The sequence below is a fragment of the Orbicella faveolata genome, unplaced genomic scaffold (assembly GCF_042242905.1).
Source record: "Orbicella faveolata isolate gen_17 unplaced genomic scaffold, um_ofav_v1 contig_1, whole genome shotgun sequence".
Classification (NCBI taxonomy): domain Eukaryota; kingdom Metazoa; phylum Cnidaria; class Anthozoa; order Scleractinia; family Merulinidae; genus Orbicella; species Orbicella faveolata.
This window is the reverse complement of record NW_028301536.1, coordinates 22007414-22019253: the sequence shown is the minus strand read 5'-3', so window position 1 is coordinate 22019253 and position 11840 is coordinate 22007414. Positions and strand designations below refer to the sequence as shown.

Below are 11840 nucleotides of genomic sequence, written 5' to 3'. Positions count from 1 at the left end.
AGATATATATTTATACATTTATTGGCAAAAAACGTCTTTAATAATTGAATAGTTTGACGCGCTCTAGTCTCTCCTTTTAAACCTACTATCAACTATCGCAAGGGCTGACGTAATTACCAGGAGCCCATGGGCTGCTGCAATTACTGAATACTCAAAGTTTTTTCTATGTTTTGATTTATGAAACCTTTCCCTCAAAACGTAGGATAAGAGGAAATGGCGTTTCCGTTTCCCTAAAACTTAAAAATTTCCTGCGAGGCATGCCCCTAAACCCGGCTAACGGCTTCCGCCTTCGGCGTTCTAGTAACTTTCTCTTCGGTGCTTACTCCACATGAAAAATACACGCTCACCCTAGGCCCCTGAAAGGGCAGGTTATAATTGCGGTTAATTAGGCAAAACTCTTAAAGTTTTGTTTGATAATGAGACATTTTCAAAAGCTCTCAGCTGAGAAAATTAAAATCTCCCTGGATACTGCGTGGGGGAGGGGGGTAATTTTAACTGCAAATAGATTACATTTTGTCTTGACTAATGGGAGAGACTCGTTAGGGCCATAACCTATGTTTGTGTGTCATTTAGTTTTAACAGAGTTTTGCGAATTGAATGATACCAGAGAAATGCTCAAATCAAATTATAACTAGTGGCCAAGCCTGATTCTCGCGAGCTTTTACTGTTAACTGAAAATCAAGTGGCAAGCTCTCTTGTCAGCTTTTAGAGTAGGAGTCGGAGAGAAGGAGAGGTTTCCAGCTTTGATTAAAATGTCAGTGTTTTGACAACATTTTTAAACTCTAAAGAACGGTTTTGAATTGTTTCCGTTTGGGATAAAGCCACGTCAATGCCCTTACCTATCCATATAATCAGTCTCACGCCGGCTTTCAGTATTAACAATCGCACTCCACCATTCTTCTGGATTCTCAAGACTTCGAGAGAAAGTCGCAGTAAGTACTATAATGTAATTGCATTGAAGTAAGACGCTATTTGCAGTGTAGAATATTCGCGTTTGTAAGACGTTTATCACGAAGTGGTATACTGGTTATTTCAGGCTTACGTCCAAAGTAGTTTCCTAAGACCTCTTTCATTAGGCATCGGCAAATACCTCGGCTATTGTTGATAGGAACATGTAACTGAATCACGTTACCTGGTTGTTCTATTCCCTCTCTGACAACCTTCATAGTAAATACATACTAGTTATTCAACGTTTTCGAGTGGTATACCATGGAATATCCTACAAGTCACTTTTATTTTCTCGGTATACACACGAGGTTGGGTGTAATACCGTCGAATATACAACGGTTTTCCTGTATTCTGATATTGGTTTTATTGTCTATGGCACGTTCTAAAAAGGAATATAGTTGTCAGAGGATTATTAAAGTATTTTGATCACAAGACGTTGTGTGCGTAGGGTCAGCATAGTAAGTTATGTAAGTATTGAAAGTGTCATAATCCGCACTGTCAGTATTGTACCTAGAGCAAGTATTTTATTGTATGTAGGGTAAGCTAATTAAAAAAATATATACTGTAAGTAGTGTAATTAACGTGAGTATCATAGGTATGAATTGTAATTAGGTAAAGCATTGAAAGTAACGGAAGTATTGCAAGTGCCGCAATTAAAGCAAGTGTCTAAATCAACGTATTGTACGCAGTGCCGCATAACAGTAAGGTAAGCTAGTAAAATGAAATTTATATTTGAAAAAGAAATTACTAGGAATTTACGAGCTTCGTACCACATGCCGGTACGCAATCTTGAATGAGCAACTACACAAGGAGGTCTGGAACTGAATTACAAAATTAGAAACAGAGAGGGAAGGGTACACTTCGTCGCCTCGTAATCTTTTCCAGAATATATATGGCTTTATCGGAGGAAGGCAGGTTACATTAAAATTATTGCGGTCAATTAGGCAAAATCCTTTATAATTTAAGTGTTCGCCCAGAACTGCCATGTTTTGACTGACAGTGAAAACCTCTCAATAGCTCCCAGCTGAGATAGTTTAAATCTTCCTGGATACTGCGGGGTGAAATTTTACTTGCAAATGTGCAGGTTACTTTCATGGTTTCAGCTTTTGTCTTGACTGATGCGAAGGACTCATAAGGACCCTAGCCTGACTATCCGTCACTCAAATTTCTCAATTATCATTTAGTTTTAACAGAGCTTTCAAGATTAACCGTTATTCTAGAAATGCTCAAATTGTTACCGGTAGCCAAGCCTAAACTTACTGATAAACGAAAATCCAATACCCCATGCGGACCCTGCCCGCTGTAGAATATAATTTCGATTATACTTGGGCCGGGCCAACCCAACAGAAAGTCTTCAACTCTGATCTTCGTATTTTCTTCCCCACTAGCGGTCGAAAGGAGAACTTTCCAAGATTTTTCAGACAGTGTTCAAACATAAATTAAAATACCCCCCTGAAAACCTTTAGAGTAGGCGACGGAGCTGATGAGAAGGAGAAATTTCCAGCTTTGATTTAAATGGCGCCCCTTAAAACTTCCTAACACTTCTGGTTGTCAGAGTTGTCAGTATTTTGACAACATTTGTTAACTCTAAAGCACATCTTTTAATTGTTTCCGTTTCGGACAAAGCCACGTCAACTCCTTTGCCTACATGTATTTATATATTCTCAAGCCGGTTCAGTATTAACAATCTCGCCAACCCTAACGTAACTCTACAATTCTTTTCGACTCTCAAGACCTCGAGAGAAAGTTACGGTAAGTGCTGTCACTTGAAGGAAAGACGCTTCTTGCGGAGTAGAATATTCGGGTTTGTAAGTCGTTTATCACAAAAGAGATACGCTACTTATTTCGGGTTAATGTCCAAAAACGTTTCCTAACGCCTCTTTCATTGGGCATCGACAAATAACTCATCTATCGTTGATAGGAACCACGTTATCTGGTTGTTCTTTTCCCGGTCCAACAACCTTCATATACCAATTACAAAGGAATATTCGACTGGTTGTTAAGCCATTATATTAACGCATTTTGATTAAAAACGGTAGGGTTAGCATTGTAAGATATGTAAGTGTTGAAAGTACCAGTACTGAACCTAGTGTAAGTGGTGTAAGTACTTCATTGTATGCGGGGTAAGCTAATACATATATATATCTTGTAAGTAGTGTAATTACCGTAAGTATCGTAGGTTTACTTTATTTACCCTTGGCAGCGCTTATAGCAGAAAGGCTAGTGGGGCCGAGCAAATATCTGAAACAAATAATCTAAATTGAACATCACATTGTTAAGGATCCCAACTGGCCGAAGGCAAACCAGTTGGCTATTTACAAGCGGTGGCCGAGGATTTGAACTCGAGGCACCGTGAAACAAATCCAGGTGGTGGTCAGAGTGGAACTCGAACCACTCTTTAGGGAACGACTCTTTAGAACTCCCTGTCATCCAAATTTCTCAGTTATCCTTCAATTTTTAACAGAGCTGTCGAAACCAACTGATTACTGAGAAACACTCAAATTATAACTGGTAGTCAAGCCCGAATCTCGTAAACCTTTTACTGATAACTGAAAATCTAGTACCCCATATAGACCTTCCCTCATGCAGAATGGAACGATATATTTTGATTACACTCGAGCCGGGCCAACCGAACATAAGGTCGTCAACTTTGATCTTTGCATTCTCTGCTCCAGTAGCGGTCGAGAGGAGGAGAACTTTCCAGTCCTTTCCAGGATGTTCTAGACAATGTTCAGACTTTAATTAAAATGCCGCCCCCGAAAACTTCCTGTCGCTCGCGGTTGTCGGAGATGTCAGTGTTGGCCAATCAGTCAAACCTGCGATAAAACAAAATCCTGTTTACTAATATCACACGCTAGAGAATTGGATTCTCGAAAACCACATTAGAAATGAAATTGAAAACCATAGGTTTTGAAAGATTTTTCATAGCGCAGTACAACTACAATATATTTTTTTCTTGTTAGTGGGAAATTTCGCCCCGAAAATTCCGGCGCATGTTTAAAATACGTCACCACGAAATCCGTCTTGAAGTAGTCGGCAGGGACTCGTGTGTGGGGAAAGCATTTTCAAGGTTCTGAATAGAAAAAATAGTTAACTCCTACGTCCGCGAAGTTTACTTCCAAAATTTGCTTGAGGTCCCTGTTGAGTGATGCGACATGCTATGCTCTTACGTCACAATAAATTAAACTCCACCAATCAGATTTTAATAGCATTCGTCAGCTCTAAGCTACAACTTAAATTTCGTGTAAGAAAAACCCACACAAATGTCCTTGGCCTACCATATATTCTCACGCCGGCTTTCAGTGTTAACAATCGCGCTAACCGTAACTTAACTCCACAATTCTTCTGGCTCAAGACTTCGAGGGAGAGATACTGTAAGTATAGTCATTTAATTGTAAGTAAGTCGCTCCTTGCAGTGTAAAATAATCGGGTTTATAAGGCGTTAATATAATTACAAAAGGGGTACACTGCTTATTTCGGGGTAACGTCCAAAGAAGTTCCCTGAAGGCTCTTTCATTCGGCATCGACAAATAACTCTGCTTATCGTTGATAGGGGCATGAGCCATGTTGTCTGGTTGTTCTTTTCCCGGTCTAACAACCTTCATATACCAGTTACAAAGGAATATTCGAGCTTGCAATCTCTGATTTCTAACCACACGTCATTACGCAATCCTGAATGAGCAACGGAACTGTTTTACAAAAATAGAACCAGAGAGGGGAGGGCAAATTTCGTCCCCTCGTTATCCGTTCCCCCTGAGAGTTTTTAAAAGGGAACTTAAGCACGCACGTTTTTGAGACGCGGACGGTAACCGTAAGTGAGCTTTTTTCACTTTAAACTTGTCCTCACACAACCATATTCACATTGCTAAGTATCTTTTCTTCATTAGAGATGAGTAGTATAAAAATCTGGGGGACAATACGGTCCAAGCATGCGAAATCTCCTCTTCCCGTTGCCGTCCGCGTCTCAAAAACGCGCGTGCTTAAGCTCCCCTTTATGGGCTTGGGGAAAGTAGCTTACATTTGCGGTTAATCTGGCAAAATTCTTTAAACTCTTCGTCGTAACATTAAATCTGACGGCATATACATGAGATGTGAGACGATATTTATGATCATTTTTAACTACTTTTATATTATTTTTCATTCTAGACTTAGCTAGACTAAATATTGTACCCACACTATTTTAATTCGCCAATTTTTTAAAACTTATCATATATTTATATAGGAGAATCTTTGTTTACAATATTTGCCTCATTACCATAAGCGATACAGTTTCTGATGGAGCTACAAAGAGATTAATACTGAATATTGAAAGGGCACAGCGCGATTAACTGTCCCAAGGAATTTGAGCGCGATGTATTGAGTGCTTTTTGTGCGACGCGGGTTTAAAAGCTCATTTGCGCTCATTTGAGCTCATTTGCGCTTTTGCCACACAGAAATTTTGATGTTTTTGAAAGCCAATTTCTCCGCGAATGTTACACCCAAAGAGCCAAAAATTTCACTACTTACTAAGTTTCACAAGCTCTAAGTTTTTTTTTAGTAAAATCGTGTCTAGCATGATGCCTTCTATGCGCAAAGTCGTATGTTAATAAGGAAAAATGTAAACAATGACGTCAGCAAAGATTTGCCTATACTTCGGACTTTGCATATGATGCGTGAAATTTTTTTCAAAGATGATTTCTGCTTGACATTTTTTTCATTTTAGACTTAATTACGAATCAAAAAATTTTTAGGAACGGATTTCACTAAAAAAGTTAACGTTAAAGAGTAACGACGTTTCGACCGCTCGACGGTCATTTTCAAGTTGAAAAGTAAAATTTTTGTATGCGCCCAAATATATACAATCGATTATAAGAATGCTAATGAGACACTGACTAAAAATATTTACATAGAAACAATACAAGAAAATTGCGGCATGAGTTAATTAGACAAAATATTGTTATCTTTAATTAGACAAAATATTGTGACAATCGTTACTTTGAAATCATTTTTACAAATATCATATATTTATATGCTTCCAATGGAGTTTTTGTGTTTCTGTTTTTATCTTATTAAATCGAGAGTTGTTCAATACAAACCACTTGTTCAAGTGGTGAAGGTTAAAATTCAAGTCGTTCAAATGGCACGACTCGTAAAATGAGGCTTTTTTTACCATTTGTACGATTGGTTCAAATGGTGAATGTGGCACTTTTCAACGGGATAAAATAAAGAAGTACTTGGAGAATGTGATACTATTCAATGAGATAAAATAAAGTACTACTTGTCCTTTTGCATGTCATTATAGACACTTCAAATATTTCAGCTCAACGTTAAGGTAGGGGCCTTGTCAACTCGTACAACTCGTGCAGCTGGTGAACTGTATCTCATTTTAGTGTAAATCTACTAGCGTTCAATCACGAATGCCGTTCTCTGATTGGCTACGTTACTCACTATCTATTCTGTGATAGATAGTGAGTACCGTAGCAGTGTGCCCCCAGTGTTAACAAAATTACGGCCGCTTCTTGGCGTTTTCGAAGTGTCTATAAAGAGGATTTAGATAAAGTTTTGAACGACTAGTAGATTTATACCAAAACAATTTGATTATTCGTTCTCGATTTCTATGCGTGATAGCTGACGAGGGCGCATGCACGTTTAAATCGTAGCGTACCTGAAAACTAGCTCAGGGTTAAGCGTACTGACCATGTTAAAAGACTGAGTATTGGATTGGAATGCCACCGGCAGTTTTTGATTGATGGTTGAGAAATTTTCAAAAGCTCTCAGCTGAGATGGTTTTAAAAAATCTTCCTAAATACTGCGTGGGTGAAATTTTACTTGAAAATGTGTAGGTTACTTTCACGGTTTCAGCTTTTGTCTTGACTGATAAGAAGGGCTCGTTTGGACCCTAGTCAATGACTGTCCGTTACTCAGATTTCGCAGTTATCCTTTAATTTTAACAGAGCTTTGCGAATTGACTGATACCGGGGACATGATGCTCAAATTATAACTGGTGGCCAAGCCTGAATCTCGTGAACTTTTACTAGTAACTGAAAATCCAGTACCCCATGCCTCCATGCAGACCCATCGACGTCAGCGACGAATAATGGAACGACATGTTTGATTACACTCGGGCTGAGCCAACCGAATAGAATGTCTTCAACTCTGATCTCCGCATTCTCTTGCCAACTAGTAGCTGAAAGGAGACCTTTTCAGGATATTGCAAACCTTAATTAAAATACCGCCAATGCAAATTCGGTTGTCTGTCAATGTCAGTCCATCAATGCAAACCGGAGATAAAAGACAACTGTTATATATATATATATATATATATATATATATATATATATATATATATATATATATATATACATATATATATATATATATATATATATGACCGTTTCAGTACGACGTGCTAATATTACACTCTTGAAAATTGCCTTCTCGAAAACCACTTTACAAATGAACTTGAAAAACAGCTTTTGAAAGATTTTTCATTGCGCAGTATAATCTTAATTAATATTTTTCTCTCGTTGGTGAGAAACCTGGCGCACGTTTAAAATATGCCCCTACGAAAACCGCCGTGAAGTATAAGTCGCCACTGACTCGTCTGTGGAAAAAGCATACTCAAAGTGCTGAACAGAAACGTTAGTTAATACCTGCGTCCAAGAAGTTTACTTTCAAAATTTGCTGCTTGAGTGAAAAACACTATGCTATGCTCTTACATCATCAATGAGTTAATCTCCTCCATTCAGTCTTTTGCGTCCAACATGATTCAGAATTCTATGTGATGCGGACAAGCTCTCCTTCCCCGCCTCCCTCCTACTCTAAGCGCTGCCAAGCAGGAGGGTTTGTTCGCATCCTACTTCTCCACTTCCCCTTCGTCTGTACAAATATGGGCGGTACTAAAGTGATATACGTATAGGTAAAGCTCGGTTTCTAAAAATTATAGAGTACATTTTGGTCATACAGAAAGTAGACTTGTAAGTAGAAGATTTCTCAGTCAGACCTTTAGTTTCATTTGATTCCCAAACCTTTCCCAGCAGTCATTTTTAAGCAACAATTCTGGGCAAGGTTTAAGCTGGTTGAAGTTGACAGAAATGGCGGTGCATGGTGATACCAGCTGATCAGAAGTGGGTGTGAAGAGACCTGCTAGCAATTGCAAGAGTGGAAAAGCTTCCTCTTCCGCCTGTCCACTCTCTGTCAATAAATTCTGTCGTTAATTATTATCAGCTGGATGAATAAAACTGATGAGGGAACATTCAGATTGTACACATACATGATTGTCGCGTGGTTAGAATAGTCGTCTGTCCTGACCACAGATTTTCCTGATATCAAAGAACGAGGAATCAATTGAGTAAATAGAAATTAAAGTGAGTTGTCCAGGGTCTTTCTTACTTAATACCCTGATGGTTCAGCTGCAAACATAGCTTTACTATGAGACAAAAAAAATTCCAGACAAAAAAACTGAAAAAGCTTATAGAAAAAAACCAGTCGTAACTGTTTTTTTTTTTTCAAGTAATTGTCAACCAACGGCATGCTTCTTAGCTCCTTCTAAGACTGAAAATTCTAAAATCTCGTAGGTACAACTGCAGGTGAAAAGGTTTTTTTAATTTAATTAGGAATTTAATTAGGTTTTCCTTTGGCCATTAGGAACATTTTCAGACGGTAAATTTCATTTGTCTGGTGCAGTAATACGTGTTTTGATCTGTGAAATCTCTTCATTGACCCATCAGATCTGCGTCAAAAAAGTTGCTGGAGAACATTCCAACATGACCTGAATCGTTTCTCGAAGTCTCCTTCGTTAAAAAGAACAAAATTTTGTTTGTCTGGTTCTCTCATGAAATATTTAGCGCTGCCATCGTTACAATTGTATTACTAGGTATTCCCTTTCTCAACTGTTTTCTTCGTGTAACCAAAATATTGTCTAATTAAATTCTTCAGTTTAAACCAAATGTTTTATTCAAAGTGCCAATTCCAAAAAGCGAATCGCACCCCGTCTAGTTATACTGGACTTTAAAGTGGTAATAATAAACCGAGACAACAATTGTACAACAGAATTCTGTACGCATTACATGCCTATATTTCATACAGAGAAAAACTTTGACTTGGCACCTCTGACATTTGTGGTCATATCCTCTGATTCCAAAATACACAAGGTAAATCAGGCGATCATCGATGAGCGTTGCAAAACAGAACTAACGATATTTTTCTCTCAGAGTCATAATTTGACCTCATTTAATTCGATTAATTGTATGCTTTTTATAGCTCTTAGGGACCCTTGTGCGCGTTTAATATAATTGACAACATTTGTCAGCCCTAAGCTACAGCGTCTAATTGTTTCCGTTTAGGAAAAACCCACGTAAATGTCCTTGCCTATCCATATATTCTCAAGGCAGCTTTCAGTATTAACAATTTCGCTTACCCTAACTTAACGCGACAGTTCTTCTGGACTCTCAAGACTTCGGGAGAAAGTTACGGTAAGCAATTTCATTAAGTAAGGCCCTGCTTGCAGTGAAGAATATTCGGGTTTGTAAACTAGCGTGAATCACAAAACAGGTATATATTTCTTACTTCGGGCTAACGTCTAAAGAACTTTCCTAAAACCTATTTCATTCCACATTGACAAAGAACCAAATCCATCTTTAAAACAACTCTATATCTTCGTCGTTTTACCGTTTCGTGTTCGATTAGTTTAAATTATTTGTATCTTGTTCATGAATATTGCAGTTTCCTTAAAAATAGAAACAACAAAATACAAGAGAGAAAGGCCGCCCGGCCAGCTGCTGGAATTGTTTGTATCTTTTTCGTGAGCATTGCAGTTTCCATTTAACAACAATAAGATACAAAACAGATAAGACCCCAGCTGTTTCTAAATTTAATTTTCTGTAGGTGGGCCGGTTTACTTAGAAATTTTATCCCGCTTGATTATTCTTTATTCCAGGTATATTTTCTAGTCAATTCCACAGTGTTAATAGTCAAACTTTTCTCTGACATTTATTATTCATAGCGTCAAAAAGCCATTAAAGTCTTCTATTGTCTTCAGTATTTGAACACAAGTCCTTCCATTAAGTAGTTGAGTAAGACGTAGTGACATCTAATGTACTTTCTATGATTATACACTACTCACCAGGGGGCTTTTCAACTTTTATATAATGTTAAGAAAAGTGAACTATAAGTAATTGAAAAGGCCAATACGACTTTTAAGTTTACTGACTGTTCAATGCTGAACTGAAACCTTTTGGAATAGGCCACGCAATCGACGGATCAACCAAGTGCTACAAAAAAAATTCCATGATGATGCCATCTTTTAACGTCGTGTACATGTTAACACAAAAATCGAGAGTCGAGGGAGACGGCAATGAAATGTGTCCATTTATCCCAATTAATTGCAGAATCTAAAAAGAGTATTCAGTGAACTTGTGAATGATACAGGTACAAAATTAAATTAAGAGTATTACATTACAGTTGATTATGTGAGGCTGTACCAAGATAGAGCCTGAGGGTTTGGGTCATTGAGTGCTCCTGTGGTTCAGTGAAAAACGCCAACAGCAACAACAGAAAATATCTGGTTATCACGAGAAACACAGGTATATAATGCAAAGCTGTTTGCCCTGTTCGCGTTTTGAAGGAAAAAGAATGGTAAACAAAAAAGGAAATAATTAAAAAAGAAGGTAGTCTTCAGTCTCAACAGCTCCTAATCACCGGTTATTCGTGTCTTAAGTTTGAAGCTACTGCTCTTTAAAGTAAATATCCTGGTTTAATTACTATTTCTATGCCGGAATATTTAGGGATAAACAGTTTTCGGTACATGAAACTATAAAATTTTGGCACGCACAAAAACATGTATGGGGAAAAAGGAGGATGTGCCATTCGATAATTTGCTAAGTTGATGAAACCGCTTGAGCCTGGGTAGCAACAAAGAAGGAGCCTCCGAACGCAGGGATCGTGAAAAATCCACAGAATGATCAGCAAAACCCAAAAGCAAACGCCTCAGTTATTTCCCAGTCATTCTGGATATAAAGCGAAAAAACCTTAATCATCATCAAGCTTTATCTCCGAAAATATTGCTTCACCTGATTCAATTGATTCCCGACCAAGTAGGCTCACGTTCAGCCTTTCCATAATGGGCGGATCCCGAGGAAAGTACTTTGTTTTCTTGTCTTTATCTTTCGGTTTTTCAAGCGCGGTCTCTTTTCCATTGGCGTGGGTAGTGATCAGCTAAGCTAGCCCAAGAATAGAACCGCCTCTGTTCCTGCTCCCTTCCTGGAGCCATAAGCGGAGGTTGAATTTTCCAGGTTATAATCAGGCTAATTGTTTTTACCATCCTTCAGACAAAGAGTATCTTTGCTTGCTTCATGAGCAATATCTATCTACTCTTTAACTGTTGCATGGATCGAATTTTCAAGCGGAAATCTAAGAAGAGCGTTAGCAATACTCCTCAAAGGTAAATTTGTATTTTCGTTCCCAGTTACTCGTGGGCTCCTGAAGTTGATGAAATGTCAGAAAAAAAATAATCATTCGTTTTGTATGTGTCGCGCAAATAAATCAGTCATGCAAATCACAAATCAAGCAAGCAATGAAAAACGCCCACAGAAAAAAAAAGATCAAAGAAAAAATTTTTTTTGTGAAAACTGTGTATTATACGTAAATATCGAATTTGCTAGAAACCAATCAAATTCTGTAGCATTCCATGATTGAGGAGGGTAGGAGTTGTGAATTTCTTAGGCTAACCTGTTTGATGCCAAATTTAACAAATGGTAAACGCCATAGCGTGTACTATTGAGTTATGGATGCACGTGGGAGGTTGCTGAGCACGAAAGAAGCGTAAGAGTCGCACGAGGCGATAGCCGAGTGCGACTCTAGCTTCTTGAGTGCTTAGCAAACCTCCCAAGTGCATCCATAGCTCAATAGTGCAC

General features: G+C 38.2%; 1 protein-coding gene across 1 annotated transcript in view; it reads left to right on the top strand.

Moving 5' to 3' along the window:
* The first annotated feature begins 9306 nt into the window (after positions 1 to 9306).
* Positions 9307 to 11840, top strand: part of LOC110066458 (insulin-like peptide 03) — an 18410-nt gene continuing 15876 nt past the window's right edge. Inside the window, exon 1 of the mRNA XM_020773685.2 lies at positions 9307 to 9401. The gene's annotated coding sequence lies outside the window, so the exon portion shown is untranslated. The remainder of the gene's footprint in view (positions 9402 to 11840) is intronic.